This window comes from Ambystoma mexicanum, chromosome 3q (assembly GCF_040938575.1).
Source record: "Ambystoma mexicanum isolate Mex_15411 chromosome 3q, UKY_AmexF1_1, whole genome shotgun sequence".
Lineage (NCBI taxonomy): Eukaryota > Metazoa > Chordata > Amphibia > Caudata > Ambystomatidae > Ambystoma > Ambystoma mexicanum.
Window position 1 is genome coordinate 842,851,685 of NC_090926.1, and position 21,415 is coordinate 842,873,099.

Here is a 21,415-nt window from a genome sequence, read left to right on the forward strand (position 1 = left end):
AAATACCTGACCATTACAGATCCCGGAAACTCATCTATTAGAGCTATGCCCCGGCCCTGTGGGAAAAAATGCATGCAAACCTCCTAATTTGCATATGCGTTGCACCAACAGAAGTGACTCAACAGAAAAGTAAATAGCAAGGAACATCGTCAGTCTTTGATACTTGGAGGCACCAAATGAAGTGATGTTAGAATAAGATGTCATAAGTAAGTCAAGTGTCAAATAACTTTGTGGTGCAAAATACCTAACTTGCATAACTATTATATATGAGCCAACTCTATTGGCATTAAGCTTGTTTTATAACAGCATGATATATTAACATAAGCTATTAAGTGAATCACTCAGAGGGATGCACATAAGATACAATGGCCCTCATTCCGAGTTTGGAGGTAAGTACCGTCCCTTACCGGCATGGCGCAAATAGCGTGTCCGAGCTGGCAGCAGCCCGCTAATAGCGGACTATTACGACTTTGCAGGCACAATCTTTGCGCCATGCCGGTAAGGTACCTAGCGCCATGCCACAAAAGGGCCCCAAAAAGCCCTTACCGGCATGAAGCGCACCGTAGATAACACTACCGCCATAGTCCAAAGCGGCATTAGTGGTGACCGTAAATAGCGGTGACTGTAATTAGCGGTCACCGCTATTTACGGTCACCATTAAATAGCAGAACCGGAAATAGCATCATCGCAGAGGAACGGGAAGGAGCACGGTGGCCATCTTTAAAAACACAATCCATTGCCATCCTCACCACACAGGACCCCTGGGACTCTGTTGAACTTCCAAAAAGCACATCCTACCTGCCAACAATGCCCAAAGCACCCAAGAAGAATCTGCCCGCCTCTGAAAGGAGTGCTTCAGCCCGGATGAACTACAAATGCTTGTAGAAACCCTGCATGAGCACGCAGGGATAGTGTTCAATAGCAACATGAGGAAGGAGGCAGTGTTGCGGAAAAAGGAAATTTGGGCACTAGTTGGGCAGAAGGTCAGTGCAGTGGGCAACACCCCACGCACGGTCAAGGATTGCCGCAAAAGGTGGGATGACCTGCGGCTGAGGGTGCGGAACATTCTTTCGGCAAACCGTGCCCAGGCCTTGGAGACCGGAGGAGGACAAAGTTCTCCAATTAAGCTCACACCGTGGGAGGAAACATGTGCGAGCATGATAGGCCCAGAATCCATAGAAGGCGTCGGAGAGATGGAGTGTGGCGCCACTACTTCTGCTGATGGAGGTGAGTGTCCAAAGTAAAAACTACTAAGCCATATGTGATGAAAGTCAATGCCAATGTCTGTCCTAAGAGTGACGCCATGGTCGGCCACACACACAATCCCTATAAATTATGCCGAAGCAAGTGAGACACATGCCGGTGCCTGGTGCAAGGCCGTAACACACATGACACATGCCACACAAACTAGGAAATCCCATGAGGCACACACCGTGCATTACCTACATTGTGAGTATTTCAGACAGCACAGTACCTGGCCAACATGAGTGACACCGACATATGGGTGAATTTACCACCCATGTATGGAATGACGTGCCGTTCCCAACCCAAATGCCTAATACCCACAATTGTGTGGATGTGCAATCGTACCAATGTATGTATGATGCCTATCCAAACATCACTCATGCCGTCCCTCTCTTTCACCCCCACAGGCAGTGAGCATGACAGTGAGGAGGAGGACACCACCCCTGCACAGGACAGTAACCGTCCCTCCACATCCAGGGGCCAAGCCAGGGGGCGCCGGGTCACAGCAAGAAAACCAACACAGGGACACATGCCACCAGCAACAACAAGGCCCACCACACTCACCCCCACTGACATCTTGTTGCACTTGCATCGTATATGCATACAGCAGTGTTGGAGTAAAATTAGTGATGTGCTGTGTTCTGTGAGATTTAGTAGTAAGGAGCGTTGGCTGTAGTCTGTACAATATTGGGCACTCTGCACTGATAATTTCCATGGTGACACGCAGCACTCGTATGGGTGTGCCAAACCAGTGACACCCTGTGTAATCCCTGGTTGGCTCAGTTCAATTCACTCCCATGGATGATTGTCCTGTGTGGTAATATGCTGGAGACAGCAACATAGTGCATATGCACTGCATGGTGCAGGATGGCCTTACAGTGTGTGAGGGCAGCTGATGAGTGGTGCATGTGTTGTGGGATGTGGGCTGGTTACCTGTTAGTCATGTAGTGATAGGTGTCGGCCTTACTTCATCACTATGGGATTTGGGTGTCATGTACTGTTTCTGATGCTTAGGGGCACAGTGTTCGGTGATGTGCATATCATGCACTGACATCAACATTCCCACCCAGGTGGAGTATGCATCCACCCCCCTTCCCACCCAGGTGGAGTATGCACCCCCCCTTCCCACCCAGGTGGAGTATGCATCCACCCACCTCACAACCCCGATGCACTGCCATGGCCCAGTCAGGCAACTCACCAAGCAGCCAGGCACGTCGTCCAGCATGTCGCTCCATGAAGCGTGGTAGCGTGGAGTTCCGCAGGACCAAAGAGTCATGAGTTGATCCGGGATATCGGGCACAGCAATGTGTGATGATCTTGCTGGCGTCGCACACCATCTGCACATTGATGGAGTGGTATTGCTTGCGGTTGCGATACGCCACCTCCATGGCATGCGGGACCACCAACTCCACGTGGATGCAGTCGAGGGCACCTACACAATTTGGCATGCCTGCCAGTGCATGGAAGACAACTTTTGTATCGAATATCTCCTGGGGAGTCCATGGTAGTGATATGTAGTCCCTTGTGTGCTTGAGGAGGGCATCCAGCACTTGGTTCAGAATCCGGGAAAATAAGGGTTGTGATATGCCATGCATGTGCCCCACTGTGTGCTGGTAAGTGCCTGTGGCAAGGAAGTGGAGCACAGACACTACCTTCAGTAGAGGAGGGATGGCGGTGCGTATTTCTATGAGGCTCACTATGTTGTCATGTATCAGGTCCACTATGGTGGTGATGGTGTCCCGGTCAAGCCGGTACAGGGTGTGGATCTGCTCAGGGGTTAAATTGAATGGGCTGGCTCTGATGCGTGGGATTGTGGGCTGCCGGGGTGGTAACGGTGGCTGCACTGGTGAGGCATGCTGGGCCTGTCTCACTCTCCTTCTCCTCCTGCGTCTCCTCTGTGGTGGCAGCTGGTGTTGTTGATGTTGAGGCATTGCAAGCAGGGCCTCCAGCTCCAGTAATGATACTTCTATTGGTATCATCTTGGTGTGGGAGGGGGTGTGGTGTGTGGGTGTGCTCCTTTTGTACTGGCCCTGACTCCATTGCCTCCACCTGTGCTGATTGTGTGCATCTGTGGCACTTGGAAACACTGCTCAGGTTTCTTTACGCCTGGTCCGCCTTCATGAGGCTGTTATTTGTATGTCCGCCTCACTTGTGATCTTCTCCGGTTTACGACATGCCGCTAATGCCGGCATGGTGTGTCACGTGTGCGCGCCCCGAACGCTATTTACGGCATTGTACTTTACGATTCTGTTAATAGCGGTCTGGTTGGTCAGAATAGCCCGTAGCGGTAGAGGATGCCGGTAATTCTTTACCAGCACCGTTTTTACCTGACCTCCAAACTCGAAATGAGGGCCACTTTGGTCAAATGGTGAAACCGGGATGTGGACAATTTAAGCAACTGAACATATGGTCCCAGGTTTAGTTGATATAGATATTTATTAAGGTATTGCTTTGCATTTCATTTGCTTAAATAATACTTTATAGCAATTGCTTGGAAACAAACCACATTATATTATAAACTCGCCTTTCATAATAAACTTACTATACACTATATACATTGACAACCAAGGTGAGCAGAGAAAAGACTGGAAACCCAAGCGCTAATACGGTTAAGTAGTATATCAAATTAGGTGTGCATATATATATATATATATATATATATATATATATATATATATATATATATATATATATATATATATAGGAACAAGTAGTAGCAGGTGAGTGTATCGATTTGCAGGGTTTACTGCTCAGATCTCCGATGTTGGGTAACCACAAAAAAACACTTGTCAAGCTGACTCAACACTTAACCTAATATATGCGATTGACCATTAAAAAAGACTTTGTACATATGCTCAGTATGAATATATCATTGTTTTTTGCACTATATACATTGTAATAGACATATGTTGAACAATAAGAACATGGCTTTAGTTTTATTCTTCCCATATTGCCAGAAAAGTCGCAATAGCATCATGCAGATTGAAATGTACATAGCAAATACCCCTTGGGTTTTAAAGCCATAGGGCCAGATTCATGGAAATACTTTGCACAGAAACTAGGGTACTTGCACGCCAAACTGCTTGCGTTATCCTGTTCGTCGAGTCATGGAATCAAATGTGCAGGACATTCCTTGGACTTGCGTGGATTTCGCGCATGCTAAGCACGGATCTGCATTGTGCGAGACTCCATGCAGAGCATGGACGTGGCCTGTGCAGAGTGCGGAGAAAAGGGCGGAACTCAAAAAATAAGGAAGAACAAGGGAAACAGTGGATGTTTATTTAGATGGGCCGCAGGCAGTCCATAGAACACCCACAAATGTGCACAGCTAAGCGTATTCATGGAGACTGCACAACCTCTCGCTTGCGAAATTGCCTCGCAAGTCCTTTGCTCTCTCTGCCACCCAAAGGCAGGTGTAAGTACACTTGCGCATAGCATTTGCAACACAGAGGTGAGTTTGCATGTCAGACGTAGGGGTGCACTTATGCTGCATAGTGGGTTACCGGGCCGGTTTATGGGGGTTCGTGTGCAGATATGCAGAGTTTTACCTGATTCATGAAGTGTCATGTGCATGTTGTCAGGGTGCGTGATTTCGCGCCAGGGTGAGCGCGCAAATGTAGCTGTACTGGCTGTTTAAGCTTTGCATGAGGGCGTGTCAGGGCCAATCCGGGCACAACTTGCGAATACAGTTACTTTGCGCTGTAGATGCCATGACTACGCAGGGCACGCTTTATTTATTAGCCTTTGTGCATTATTTATTAATGCTCGAAGGAAGGCTTGCGCAGTGTCATTCTTGGGACCCTGCAGTTGCGGGACAAATGAGCACTTTTCCATGAATCGGGTCCACAGTAATTATTTTTAAAAGTATGCAGCATTATGCACCCTTCTCACATATGATCACCCCCATTCACATTTCTTAAGGGACAAAAGTATATGCTAATAGTGCCCCCTCCCTCCCATCAACGTATAATGGCTCCCATTGTATATTGTTCTGTGCCAGGACAATGAGGGTCTGATCAGGAACACCATGCTCGGTACACTGATTGTCCTGCCAGCGGGACACCTTTCCTGTATGGAACGCTGAGTGTGCCGAACTGGAGAGGTTTTCCACTGCCAAATGTCGCAGTCTGGCTCTAAAAGAACCACCTGGGGGTCAAGACACCCTCCTGCTTCTCCCCTCGGTATGCCACTGGTCAGGTGTGGGCAAAGCATTAACAATCATGTGATTGATTTGAGAGGGTGTATTGGCTACATACAAAGTACAATGCTGTGATACAGTAGGTTCTGGATCCTTACAGTGGTGAACATTGTGAAAATTGTCTGAGTCAAGATCTTCAAGAATTCCACAATCCACAATCCTTTGCTGTCTCTTTATTTTTGTATGAACACTTCTTTAACATTTCGTTTGAAGTTTAGAATTAGACTTTATTTTTCTGCAAATATATTTAAACACTTCAACAGACTTCATACTGACTTCCAAGGACACAGTGCAAGAGAAAACAGATGTCACAAAACAGGGACATGTTCTCAACAATATTTTGATTTTGATCTCAGGGTTCAATTTTTTAAATAAAAAAGTGGAAATTACATGCAACATGTTCCCCTCTGTACAGTTGTCATAATTTCCACTACAAAGTGCAAAGAAAGCATTCAAGTGGGGGACATCGACTTGACAGCAACATAAGGCCCTCACTTCAAGGCCCTGTCTGCTCCCTATCTGCTACCAGGATGCTCCAAGGTGAGACACTAGCCCCCTTATTGTATGCCTGACTGTGCCTTTCCAACTTGACCGTCTGCATCTTTGTCGCAGCTTCCCTACAACATGGGGTTAGGCTCCATGTATGTGCCCATCTGATTGACTTTTGCATCTCTGTCTCACAGCCGCCCTGCAATATGGGGTTAGGCTCCATGTATGTGCCCTTCTGATTGACTTTTGCAGCTCTGTGTTCGCAGCCGCCCTGAAACATGGGCTTAGGCTCCATGTTTGTACCCAACGGATTGACTTTTGCATCTCTATGTTGCAGCCACCCTGTAACATGGGGTTAGGCTCCATGAATGTGCTCACTTTGAACTCCTTTTGCACTTTGCATGTGTGATGTTATTACCTCTGTACATTTCTCTATGATGTAATCACTTCAAGCGCTTCCTTTCTGTAACCAGAAGCACCGTAACTAATCTCTTGAGCATAAGCGCCTAGATATATACAGGTTTTGTGAGCTATATGAATAAATAAATAAATAAAATAAGTAAAAATAAAGTGTTGCTGGAGAAATAGGAGATCAAAGGGGGAGGGGACCCGCTTATAGAACTTAGATTATAATGGGAACGTAGCAACTTGTAACCTTAGAACCACGTGTGTAGTGAAACCCCATCTTAGAAGGTAGACTCCATTTTGAAATTGAGGCCTAGTGCCATGGCTATGCTTGTATCGTTATGGTTAGTCCAGAGGGTTAGAAGGGTGTGCATGCTTTCTTCACTCACAGCCCTGGCAGCACTGCTGAAGGATAATTTTCTGCACCCACATATGCACAGTCCTTTATTGGATCTTATCTGTAGTGCTTGCAACCCATAAGGAATGTACCCAGAAAGGCCAAAAGAGGCCTGAATGAATATTTAAAGAGCAATCCCACAAGACGAGGGGTGAGGGCTTAGGCCCCTGCTACAGATCCTTCAATTATAGTGACTTGAGACCCCCCAAATGTCAGACATAATCATTCAAGTACACTGGCCAGCCTAAGACTCTTGGCCATAAGCCCTCCCCCCTCATCTTGTGGGATATTGCTGATTTGATTCTAACCAACGAATTGGATATACTAGCCGACTCGGAAGCATGGTTGCATACAGCGGCAGGTCCAGCTCTGTCATTAGCAATCCCAGAGGACTACATGATACTAAGAACAGACAGAGAGAGCGCAAGAGGAGGAGGAGTAGCGCTTATTGCAAGTAAACGATTAGGGGTAAGGAAAACAGCTACCCACCAATCATTCTCATCAGGGGAACTCCTATCACTGGAACTCCCCCTCAAAGCCAAGTCAACCCTAACCATGCACCTCCTATACAGACCACTGGGACCAGTTTCTTCCCTTGATGAAGAAATTACCCAACTCACTCCTTACCCATAATGTCAAACCAGGCTCCAAAATCATACTTCTGAGATACCTTAACCCAGGACTTAATGACCCCAAAGATAATAATGCTCTAGCCCTGGCCAACACAATATCAGAACTAGGCTTCCTCAATTGTGTCACCGAACCACCCCACAACACAGTTTGCACCCTGGATCGGATAGTAGATCTCAACTTTAACCCTAAGATCCTAACGAACACACTGTGTGCATGGTCGGATCACCACGTGATCACTTTCACCATCCAAGGCCAACCTAACCTACACTGTGAGTGCACAATGGCTCCTCCAGCCCTCACAAGTAATAAACCAAGTATCACCACAGAAAGGATGCTACCCTTACTCATCCCTATAAACCACCATGCCAATACGGACATTCTAACACCTACAGCGATGGTGGAAATATATAACCAAACTCCCTCCCAAGCCATAGACAAGGTTGCCCCTCTCAAAATGCGGAAATCTAAACAGGCAGCTCATCTAAACAATTAGTTCACCACCAATCTAAATAAGCTATGTAAGATCACTAGAACTGCAGAAACTACTTGCAACAAGCATCCTTCTTCACTAAACATAGATACATTTGTAATAGCTACTAACAATTACAAAAACGCTTTACTCCATACCAAAAGTGATATCTACAACACAAGGATCAATAATGCCAAATCAGGAACAAAAAAAATGGAAACTCCAGTGACCCCCCCAAGATCACTGCACAAAAGACTCCGAGTGGTGCACTAATATTCAAAAGGCACTACTGGACAAAATCTCTCTCCTTCAAACCAAAATTGACGCTGAAAAGAATAGCCCCTCCCCTGACTCTCTACTCATCGAACACCCAGACTCCATGATGAATGGGCCCCCTCCCTTCCAATTTTCACCAATCTCAGTGACCAAAGTTACTAAAATCATTGAAGGCCTTAAACCCTCCAGATGTCAGGGAGACACATGTCCTGCCACACTTATCAAAGATATCGGAGAGGAGCTTGCCCCATTCATCACCACATTTATTAACACCTCTTTCAAAAATGGCATAGTACCCAATAATCTTAAGGATGCTTGCGTTCGCCCACTCATTAAGAAAACTACACTTGACACAAATATCCTAGCAACTACTGCCCCATAACCATAGAACCCTTCCTTCAGAAAATTTTTGACAGAGCAGCTTACCTGCAAATCCAAAAATATCTCGAATATAACAACCTACTATGCCTTCACCAGTCAGGCTTTAGACCAGTTCACGGCACAGAAACCTTACTAATTACCTTAAAAACCAAATTGATGATTTAAAGGATAAAGGTAACATAGCCCTCTTTCCCCTTCTGGATTTATCGGCTGCCTTTGACCTGGTCACTCACGATATCCTATGTAAACATCTGAACACAGCGGCACATTTCTCCCCTAAAGCCACAACATGGATCAAATCCTTCCTCTCTAATAGAACCATGAGAGTATTCTCCCAAACAGCCATGGCAGACCCAGCACCTATCCTATGTGGAGTTCCACAAGGATTCTGCATCTCTCCTACTTTGTACAATATTTTAACAAAGCCACTATTTGACTACCTCAACAGCTTGGGTGTCATCTACACTAACTATGCAGATGACACCCAAATACTAATTCCTCTCTCAGGACATTATGAATCTGACTCCAAGCTCCTTAGCAATATATATCAGGTTATCCAGGCCTAGATGGCCACACATGGACTTTGCCTCAATGACGAAAAAACTGAGCTACTACTGATTGGATAATAAAATCGCCTAAATAAACTGCTGAATGATTAAAATCCTTTCTTTTTGACAATACTCCTCTTAAATTCTCTAAAGAGGCAAAACCCGGGGCATATCTCTCTCACTAAACAAATCAATTTCATAGCCTCCTCAGTCGCGTACACAGCTAAACTTATCACAGTCTGTAGGCCTTTTCTCTCCCCTACCAGTCGTATCACAATGGCCAGAGCCTTGATGCTATCAAGATTGGATTACTGCAATGCCTTATACATTGTTACAAGTTGTTTTAACCTGAACAAACTACAAGTACTATGAAATAACGTGTTAAGAGCTGCTCTCAGCATCCCTAAAGCCAACCACATTACCAACACCAGACAAATGGTTCACTGGCTATCACTCAAAAACAGAATAGCCTTTAAAACACTTTCTTTAACATGCAAATGTGTGGCTAAAGAAGCCCAAAATATCTAAACTGCAAATTCACCAAGACCCAATCAACTAGCCCCACCAGAACAGCCCAAGTAAACCAAATACAAGTACCAAAATACAAACTAGAAAGAACAGGGGGGAAAAGTTTCCCAGTCTTAGCATCCAAACATTGGAACCCTCAGCCCCATAACATTAGAAATGAGACTTCCTACTGGACCTTCCAGAAAAAAATCAAATCCTGGCTATTCACACAGGAATAGTTAAATATCCTAGTACCAGAGTAGCATCACAAGCATACCACATACATATTTTTTGCTATTCCACACCTCTGCCATGCTCTCTTTCCTAGCCTCCATAGCTCACTGCTGTATTTATGATGTATCATAATGTACATATTCAGAGAATTGTAAATGTAAATATTCCAAACACTGTATATTACTACTGTACATATTCAGATCAAGTAAACTTGAAACCGACTATCTTGCAATGATAACATGTAAGGTTATATTAACCTGTCCTGCTATCTTAACCTGTAAAATATGTGCCAAGATACCTTTGGGTTAGGAGCACTATATAAATAAATACATTAATTAATTAATAAAACTGTAAAGTGAACATTCGATCAGGAAGATCGATAAGGAAGATCAGAGAACAGCGACTGGCTGTCCCCACCATCATTTCATGTGATTTGTGCTACGAGGTGCCAGGGGAGAAGGTAACACATGTATGCCTCGAGTGGGAAAGCTGGGGAGGTGCCGGCATGTCTGGGAAAGGAGCGGGGGTCATGTAGTTTTGAGGAATTATTGCGACCTCTAAAGAAGCCACCTCGCTCATGTCTTTGGTACCAGGTGCACTGTAGAACTGTGAAATAATGAGTTGTGTGTGTAACTCAAATGCCAATTAATGCTTTTTATTTCCCTGACGAATTAAGGAGTACCCCACATGAAAGAAGATGGACAGAAGATTCTGGGACCAATCGCCTGGCATACCATATGGAGCAGGCCATATGTATATAGGGTTGCACCAACCAGCTACCTGGATTTCTAACCTATGTGATGTACGTTTCTCGTGACGCTGTGTATCCTTATACACTACTGCTCATGCTGATTTTCCTTCAGAGCCCTCACTGGCAGCACAGTTGTATTTCTGTGAGATTAAACCTTGTTCTCCTTGCAAGAGGTGTGCCGGACCTTTCTCCCTACTGGGTTGTATTTTTGTGGTGTGAGCATTGAGGGGTTACTGTACAGTTGCAATGTTCGGTTTTGTAGGGGGAGAGAAGGGGACAGGCCTGCGTAAAAAGGAAAAGGGGATTTTAAACCTGGTGTAACCCGAAGTAACCCTTTGAGCTCATTAGCAAAGGTTTTTTTCTGCTTTTTCATAACATTTTGAGTACTTTTTCTCCTAACTTCGAGAAATGGCACTCAGTGAAGATATGGCTTCATTTAGACCTGCGCCAAACTATCTATCAAAACAACGTTGCCTAGCCAAGCCTGAGGGCTCCTATAAATGATGGGCAATTTCAAGATGGACATTTGTGTTCTCTGCTCAACCGCCTTGAGGAAGCATGATTTCAAATACAATGGCAAAATCACCAGATAAAGACATGCCAGACCTTAACCAGCAATATTGCATATGCCTGGCATGCCAGGTGCCCCTTTGTACTCCTATCATGTGTGGAGGAGGAAGGAAGAGTGGATGTGGTAGCAGTAGCAGAGGCAGCTTTTTGTGCCGGTGGATGGATAATAGGGCCTCAGTGGGAGGTGGGTGGGTGCATTGGGCGCACACTGGGCACCAGAGGGGAACGGGGGGACTGCCCCTCCCAAACCCATCCTGGCTCTGGCACTGTTTGGTAGGGGTATCATGTTTGCAAGCCAAAGACTATACACTACTGACAATGGAATCCTAAACTCTTCTGAGATAGTCTTTCTCTGAGTACCCAATGTTAAAAGCCACAACAGTACTTTTCTGAAGTAAGTTTGTTTGTTTGTTTATTATTTGTAATGCGCCAGAATACCCTAGGGTAACAAGGGGCAACAGTTACAGGAATTTGCAAAGCTTAGTTGCATCAATAATGAAATATACATACACAAATACACAATAGTAATAATAGCAAGGAATATATACATATATACAGGTTGACACAGGTGAGTACAATATGTCTAGCTGTCAAGGGAGATGCAGGACTTGGGCTCGGTGTTTGGAGAACTTACGTTTTCAACCAGGAAATAATCCTGGATCGGAAGTTTTGGTAAGGTATGTCCATTCTGAGAGATGGTAGTAGGGAGTTCCACAGTTTAGCCACTTTCACTGGGAAGCTGTTACCTCCTATGGAGGAGCGTTTGTAGTTGGGGACAGAGAGGCAGTCTCTGTAAGCTGTTCTTGTGTGTCTCAAAGAGGTCTGTCTGTGAAATCTGTCGATCAGGTGGATAGGAGCAGCGTTATTGAGGGACTTGTGGGTGAGTGAAGCAGTTTTTAGGGAGATTTTATCTTTGCTGGGGATCCAATTGTTCTGTTGGCTGTGTACTGTGATATGATCTCTTCTAGAGATGTCCAGAGACACTCTGACAGCGTTATTCTGGAGAATTTGTAATTTTCTAGTGATAGCTTTGGAGGACCCAAGATAAAGAGCGTTGCAGTAGTCCAAACGGGACATTATAAGGGCTCAGACAAGGGTCAAGTAGCTGGTATTGGATAGAAAAGTTTTGGGTGCGCAAATCAATTTGCACGTGTAGGCCATGGAGGAGGCTAGTGAGTTCACCTGTCTATTGAAGGAGAAGTTGGAGTCCAGGTAGAAACCCAATGTTTTGACGTCATGTCCCACCCTGATAGTGTTGCCATCAATCATGAAAGATGAGTAGGCAGGGCTAAGTTTCTTTAGGCTGGCAGTAGTACCCAGGATGATGAGTTAAGTTTTATCATCATTCAGGCATAGTCTATGTGTGGCCATCCATGCCTGGATGATGATGTACACTCTATTTACCAAGGCCAAATCCTTCTCATAATCTCCAGAAAGCGGAAGGAGGATCTGGGTATCATCTGCGTAGTTAGTGTAGGTGATACCGAGATGATCCAGATCATCGAAAAGGGGCTTAGTAAATATATTGTACAGTGTGGGGGAGACACAGGATCCCTGTGGTACGCCACAGGTGATAGGTATGGGGTCTGCTGCATCTGTAGGCGAGAAAACCCTCATGGTTCTGCGGTTAAGGAATGACCTAATCCATGTAATGGCCTCGGTGGAAAAGTGGGCAGATATGTGTAGGTGTGTGCATAGGACAGATTGGTCAACCAGGTCAAATGCTGCAGAGAGGTAGAGGAGGAGGAGTAAGGCAGCTTGGCCATTATCTCTGAGCAAATCAATCTGTGTTTTAAGGTCGATAAGGGCCATCTCAGTCCCATGTTGGGGACGGAAGCCTGATTGTCTGGCTCCTAGTAGGCGATGTTCTTCCAAGTGCTTCTGTATTTGTACATAGGTGACCTTATCCAGGATTTTTAGAAGGAATGGTACAGTCGTTATGGGTCTGTAGTTTGTGGGAGTAGCTGGGTCAAGTGTGTTTTTTTTTTGTAGGAGTAATACCCAGGATTGTTTTAGATTGGTTGGGATGGATACCGTAGAAAAGGTGGCATTGATTAACTTCGTAATAGGGGGCATGGCTAACTGCCATGTAGAGCGGACGTGTCTCCTGTGAGCTCTGCGCCAATGTGCCATCATAAGCTGTTTTTCATGTATTTCTGCTAACTTTTAAAAGCTGCAACTTGCACCATTCGTCGCCGGATCCCATCAGCAGTCGTTTGATCCGTCTTTCAGACGGTTGGAGACAACCAACGCCAACATACGTCGAGTGAGAAGTGCCGGGGCCGAGAACTAAAATGGCGGCTCCCGCGTCCTGAGTTTCGAGGGACCGGAGAGCGCCTGCACCGCGGAGGATGTCGTCCATCGGAGCCCGCTGGGGAGCCAGAGCAGCCAGCCGGCCTGCACCAGGGTCGGGAGAGAGAGGCGCGGAGCAACCGTGCTCGTAGACAGAGCAAGCCGCCCCCTGGGCCTCCATCCAGCAGCGTCCTGCCCGTGACCGTGGAGCCCAGCGGATCCCTGACAAGACCTGCGGCCGGCCAGAGCCGCGAAGGTGAACGGGGGGTAACCAGAGATAGAGGACCTGCGACCGCATATTGCTGGGCCCTCGACCCCCCCCGCCAATGCGTATCTGTGCCTGGGAGTGTCGCCGAAGCTGACCCCACCACCTTGCGCCCTTCAGCCGACGCCGAGGGCAGCCCAGGCCCGACGCACTGTACATCCACAAGAACTGGTGAACCCACGGGCGGCCATTGCTTACCTGCCTCCCACACGGACTACACCCACAGGACGGGGTGCGGGCACTGCGGAACTCCCCGGGCCTGTCGCCTGCCTCCTCGGATGTACGGAGGCCCACCTTGGTGCCCAGATATCACTGCCTCTCCCCCCTCATGGCCTTCACTTTGGCCCCGAGCCCTGCGGCAGCAGTGCATAGCGCCCCTACGCGCCTCTGACTAGTGGCCTACCACCTGCGCCCCCGGCGTCCTCAGAGTGAGCGGACTGTGTGCTCACAAGATGCCTGGTAAAAACAGCAGGCCCAAGCATCGACAGACCACCATGGACACATACGCAGCCAGCGAATCTCCAAACCCTGAGAGCACGAATTGTGTGCCCACAGATCTTCAACCGGACCCTACGGCACCGACGATACCCGAACCTAGTAACACCCAGCTCCTTGAAGCCATCAGACTTCTCCAAACAACGATGGAGCACAAAATCAATGCCGTTGCCATTGACCTGGGCCTTCGGCGCCAAGATGTCCGCTCCTTGGCCAGCAGGACTGAGGAGCTCGAAACACAGGTCAAAGAAAATACTGAATCCAAAACGCACCTCCTCCGAGACGTAGACGGGCTCCAACAAAGGGTCAAGAACTTGGAAGACAGGGCAGAGGAAGCGGAGGGGAGAGCCCGTCACAACAATATTTGTCTCCTTGGGCTTCCTGAGGGTATCGAGGGCTCCGACCCCACTAACTATATTGAGAACCTCCTGCTGCAGGAGGTGGGAGCTGGCAAACTCTCCCAAGGTTTCTCCATTGAAAGGGCCCACAGATACCTTGCTAAAAATCTCCACCGGGCGCTCCACCCAGGCCGGTGATAGCAAAAGTCCTTAACTACAGAGACCGAGAGGTAATCCTTGCCTTTTCCCGAGCAGTTGGCCAAATCAAATGAGACTCCGCCACAATTGCAATCTACCCTGACTACACCTTCCAGGTTCAAATGAACAGAGCCCAGTTTATACACACAAAGGCCAGAATGAAGGCAGCTGGGTTGCGTTACATGCTCCTGTACCCTTCAAGACTTAAAGTGCTACACAACAACAGGGCATACCTATTCGACACTCCCACACAGGCCAGAGACTGGATGGACGGACAGCAAATACCTGATATCGAGGAAAGAAAGCAGAAACTTAGATAACGTTTCTCCCGCCATTTCGATAGGAATCGTGCAGCCTTTACCTACCGCCGGCGGGTGAATTAAGCCCCTAAACAGCTGATTAGATCCTGATATGGAGACACTGGAGTCAAGGTTCACTCCACCCCCTGGAAAATTTCTTTCCTTTTTTGGGTGTGCATACACACCCGTAGGGCACCTGGTGACCTATGCACGGTCCTACAGAGCAGAAACGGGATTGTCATAACGAGGGTAACCTTGCTGGGCTAGTTCTATGTTCGGTTTGTTTACAGTTAATGGGGGGGTGGGAAACGGGGAGTTACTGCTACAGTCGGGAACTACAAATGGGAATTACCAAGACCACGGAAGCACTCGTCATGCATTTCTGCACTACTAAGACTCAGAGTCCTGCTGGCCCCACACGTCCGTCTACGTAACACCTATGGCTGACACAGTAAAGATCGTTACGTGGAATGTTAGAGGCCTGAACAGCTTCGTCAAACAACGACGCGTCCAATCCTACTTGAAGAGATGCAAGGTCGGAATCGCCATGCTCCAAGAGACTCACCTATCTGCCCAAAAGCTAGACGCCCTGGCCAAAACTTGGCGTGGCACCCTAATGGGTTCCACATACTCCTCCTATGCCACAGGGGTCCTGATCTGGATTGCCCCCACGGTCCCCTTCAGGCTTACTAGCACTAAATCAGACAATGAGGGGAGAATGGTTGTGGTTTGTGGTTCTATCGAAGGCAAAGAACTATGCCTAGTCAGCACTTACGCACCCAACCACGACGCAACTACCTTCTTCCACTCCCTCTATACACGGCTCACCCCATATATGGACAGAATTATGATATGGGGGGCGACCATAACTGCACCCTTGACCCTTTGCTGGACAGATCCAACGACAAACACGACCGCTCCTCCCCTCCGGCCAAAATACTTTCCAAACTAGTCCACCAGTTGCAACTCAGTGATATTTGGAGGGACCAGCACCTGGGGCAACGCGAGTACTCCTTCTACTCCCCACCACATGCCATGCATACCAGGTTAGATTATATTTTTCTCAGCCAGACACAGCAGTCTGTGTTTGTTGATGCGCACTATTTGCCGAGGGTGCTGTCCGATCATTCTCCCCTGTTGGTCACCTGGGAGGTGTTCCCGCCTAGACCCCCCATACCCACATGGAGATTGAGAGCCGAAGCTCTACTTGATACAGCATTCAGAGAGCACATAAGAGACGAGACCGAAGAATATTGGGAGAATAACCTACATAGTGTTAAATACATAAGCACCGCCTGGGAGGCATATAAGGTGGTCATGCGGGGTGAGATGATCGCAGCAGTTGGGGGTGCCCAGAGATTTTATTGATTTGGCTGAATAATTCAACCTTTCAAACAGAGAAGTTTACATCAGCAATAGTTTCATACAATGTAAATCTGAATAAAATTAATTTGATACAAAAGGGTAAAATTGAAATGTACAAATATATAGTTTTACAAAGTCTTGCATTCTTAGCTTGATTGATCATGGATCACATGATTAACAAATTGTACTAACACAATTTGAACAGAGGGATTCGTACTAGTCAGTAAGTAATTCCAAATTTTTTCAATAGAATATTCTATGTAGAAATTACATTTTGCATGAAAAAATGTGTACCTCACATATTTCAGAGCCGGGCACTCAACCACTAAGTGACATAAAGTCTCAATTGTTTGGTAGTTAAGGCAATATCTACAAAAGGTTTGATCTTGGGGCACCAGATGTCTCCTTCCCAAGATCTGTCTTGTTAAACACAAATTTAGCCGAATGCGCATCAACTGGGTTCTCATATAGCTTGAAGGACATTTAATTAGGTATGACTCTGGACTACGCATTTTTTTATGCGAATACTTTACCAAGTCGCAATCTACATATTCTAAGCATTGTTGGCGCGTGGATATCCAGTCATGGTGGTGCAGTTTTAATTTTGCCTTAGTTGGATTCATCAACAATAATTCTATTGAGATGTCAGCCTTAACTAGTATGTCTAATACACATTCAGACCATTTCTCCGGGAATTTCAATTTGGAGGTTATCAAATGGTTAGCCAACACACCCAGAATATTGTGAGACGATGCACCAATTAAACATTTCCGGTAAAATGAGCAAAATTTCCATAAAACTTGACAAAATATGGAGATTAGTCCCAGTTCATAACAAATCATTGGGATTGGGGTCGATTGCGGCAATCTCAACAAACCTTTCCAAAATTGAGATTCAAGACGGTCCCAAAAAGTTCTTGGCTTTGGAGCTACAGTCTCTGCTCCATAGATTAGAATGGGAGTTACTTTTTGCTGGAAAAAGGCAATTACGTGAGTTAGCGTGAATTTGCCGTATTTAAACAATAAAATTTTGGCTTGGGATATTAGCGAGCGATTTTTTGCATCAAGTGTGACACGATATATATCATCGTTCAATACTTCTGAAAATGGAAGACCTAGGTACTTGTAGTAAGGCACTACGAGTAACTCTTGATTATGCAAGGACCAGGTAAATCTACAAGTTTTTTTAATTGCTGATTTGTGACACACAACAATTTGAGTTTTTTCAAGGTTAATAGTTAAGTTGTTCTCAAGAAAATACTCTTGCAATTTATTTAGAAGATTTTGAAGGCCATAAGGTGAACATGACAGTAATACCAGGTCATCGGCGTAAAGCAGCCATGTAACTTTCTGAATGCCTAGCTTAGGTGAATCGGAGATTGTATTCTCAAATTTCATACCAATGTCTAACAGGAAAAAATTGAATAATGTAGCTGCAAGGATACACCCTTGCTTTAAGCCTCGCTCAGTTGGAATAATAGCTGTAAGGAGCCCCTCTAGAGATAGTCTCACCTGCAAGGAGGTGTTGGAATGTAAGAGTTTTATTAATGTGAGAATTGACGAGGGACACCCGTGTTGATGGAGTTTTTGAAATAGTAGATGCCGATCAATTGAATCGAATGCAATACTGAAGTCAACAAAGGCAACATAAAGATTGCGATTTTCATTAACATATTTTTGTTTGATCAGATTAAGTGCGAGCATGTTTGGAGCAGTGCCAATTCCTTTAATGAACCCAGACTGGAAAGGGTCCCTTTTGAATTTCTGCTGCGTCCAATCATTGAACTCTCGCAAAATAATCCGACAAAACAATTTGCCTGGGGCTTCTAGTATAGCAATCGGACGGTGACTTTGAGGCTGCTGACAATCGCCTTTCTTAAACAGTGGTATAATTGTAGAATGTCTCTAGGTAGCAGGAATAGTTTGTGTAACAATAATATTTTGAAAGATCTGAAATAAGGCCTCTGCCCATAAATTCGGATTACTCTTGAATGTTTTATTCGAAAGCCCATCTAATCCTGGAGCCTTGGATTCACTCAGTGTTGATATAATATGCAATATATCACCTTTAGTGAAATTGAGGTGAAATGGCATAATCTTACCAAAGTGAGGCCCTACAGGAGATGTTATAGGTCGCGCATATATTCTGGTAAAATGTGCAATCCAACTTTTTTCGGGAACATTATGCGACTGTATCAGTGTTTGAGAGTGAGAAGAAACTGAATTTAGTGTGGACCACATCTGAGCTGTATTTTGATTCCGAGTCATAGATAACATGTTCTCTCCATCTTTTTGATAGAGGTTTGCTCGGTATTGGCGCATCCAGTTTCGATATTTTGTTTTAATACGAATCAAAACTGGGATTCTATATTTGAGAGGGAGAAGGTTTGCTTTCCGCTTTTGTGTACGAAACTCAGTTTTTTTCTTTTTTACCAATATATCAAATACATGATTTCTCAAAGCTGTTTGTCGTTTAGGGTCTTGACTCCTTGGAACAAAGTCCTGCATAAGGTCATAATAGCAGACGTTTGGATGAGAGCTGCTTAGTCATGAGTGGGTAAATGCTGCCACTAGTGAGCTAGTGTAACGTTGTATTGTTGTGTCATGCCATTTAATTCGATTTAGCTGGGAGTTTGCACTAAGCGCTTCAGAGTAAGTAGCTGCATGCTTCAGTGGTATTGCCAAGGGAGTTTTCCAGTGACTAGTTAGAAGCAAATGATCACTGTCACTTCGAGGCAAGACCTTAAAAGTTATTCCACTCATGAACAACTTTGAGTCGACATATATGTAATCAATAGTAGCTCTTCGCACACCCCTTTGCCACGTGTGACTTGGTGGAACATCTCCTTCACAAGCTCCATTTAACATACAAAAACCCTGTGAGGACATCAGGTCTTCCCATTGGATTAGTCTAGAATTTTCCGATGGGACTCGTGCGGAGAAAAGATGCACATTTAGGTCTCCAGCAATTATAGTATGTACAATTTCTGGAGACATCACAATAAAGTCCAACATACAAATCATTTCCTTAAAAAAGAGTTCATCAGTAATGTTAGCATGGTTCCAATAGATGTTAATTAAAGCATATGACATTGAGCAAACAGAAATAATGCTTAGTTGCATGAATGCGTTTGAAGAATAGGTTGACATAAGTTCTGTGGTAGGACTAATTTTAATGGCAGTTAGAAGACCAGACATCGGCCGACCTTTTTCGCCGCGTACGGCAGGAGTAATGTGTATAGTATGTCCTTGCCAAATTGGAGAGTTGGTAAGCATGGTTTCCTGCAGCATAATTATGTCAAACTGATTAAGGTCTGTACTATAGTTGTTAAACAAATGTGAGTGGCCACAAGAATTCCAGGAGGCAAGGAGTATTAACTTGGCAGGTGATTGTTGGCTTAGTTAACTATTTGATACACAGTTGCATTTACAATTGCATTGGGATATACACTCTCCATTTCCCGAGTTAACCACTGCAGCAGCCTCCTGTAAAGAGTCCCTATGGGGTTCATTTGTCAATGTCGAGCCAGGGGTAATCAAAAAACCCATATCAAAAAGTTGGTTTTTAGCAGACCATATAATATTGCGAACGAAACGCAATTTAATGCAACTGATTGTTAGAGTGTTTTTTTCAATAAATTCTACTTGTTCAATGTCGGCTGAACTCACATCCTCAAGCTCATCTATATCAGAAAAGATCTCGAGAATACTTTTTCTGTTTAAGAGAAATTGTGGATGAGGAGCTGGGCGACATCCAATAATCAATGAATTCAAGTTGTTATCCCTTACCAGAGGTTTAGGTTGTTTTTTCTCTGGGACAGGTACTTGTTGGAATTTGACTATTGGTTGCGCTGTAATCTTTGGTTGAGTTTTTGGTAATAGTGCTCGCACCATTTCTGCTATTTCTAGCCCATAACTCTCCGATGAAGCATCCTCAATTTTGTTTTTTTGAATTGGATTGCCACCTCTTCTAACTTCCTCACTAGAGTGAGTTGCTTTGAGAACATTAGAACAAGCCTCATAGCAATCATTCAGTGGGGGTTGGACACAGTCATTAGAAATGGTTTCAGAGGTCACATGTGATACAGGGACTATTTGTTTGGCTCCCAATATGGGAACTTGCACGAAATTGGCCATATAGGCTTCAACCGCCCTTTTAATTTCTGCTTGTCTAGAGACTTGCTCCTTAGGGGCAGTTGGGTTAGTAGACTCACTGGAAGGGACAATGTCGATCGTAGGAGGAATGACCGGTTCAATGGGTATCGAAGAGTGCTGACTCTCAATAGCTTCCACTAGACCATCTAAAGGCGAGTGAGGTAAAGGGTTAGACAGAGAATTTACATTTCCTCCTCTCGCTCTCCGCTTTTGATTCAAAAGTACATATTTCTTTGAAATGGCAGTAGACATCTTGTTGATTTTTTGCCTTGGGGTGGTAAGTGCATTAATAAACTGTTTTGCAGAGTTTGAAACGTCTCCTTTTCTAGTTTTTATGTTTTTGGACTTCTTTTTTTCCGGAGCTACAATTATTTTTTGATTTAATTTACCTAGGTCTTGGTTTATAGGTTTTGTAGCGGGGATTCCGCTCTTAGCAGGTTTAGCAAAAATTGTGTAAATTGGTTTATTGCTTAGCTCTATACTAAGTGGCGGAGCATTCAATTCTCCAGTCGCAGAAGCCATTGGGTCAAAAATAATTTTTGGGAAAAAGGGCACTGCATAGGAAGCATCATGAATCTCCACGTTGGAAAAAAGAGACTCTTCTCGATTGTGGCCAGCATTAAAAGGAGATGATGCCTTGTCGCAGTGATTGATTCTAATGGGAGAAGTGGATCTAGATTCAACCGAATGAATGTCTTTTGGATTGGGCAATTGAACAGCGGCTTGCCATGCCATTATAGATGCAATCTGGGCACTTTGTGTATTAAGCTTTTCATTAAGTGATTCGAACAATTTCACTAGTGTGTTCATAGTTGTGTTCATAGCTTCTAGAGCTAGACCCACAATTCTGTTACCCATCTGAGGGGACTGCGAGTCTCTAGGAATAATTTCTCTAATTTGAGATTC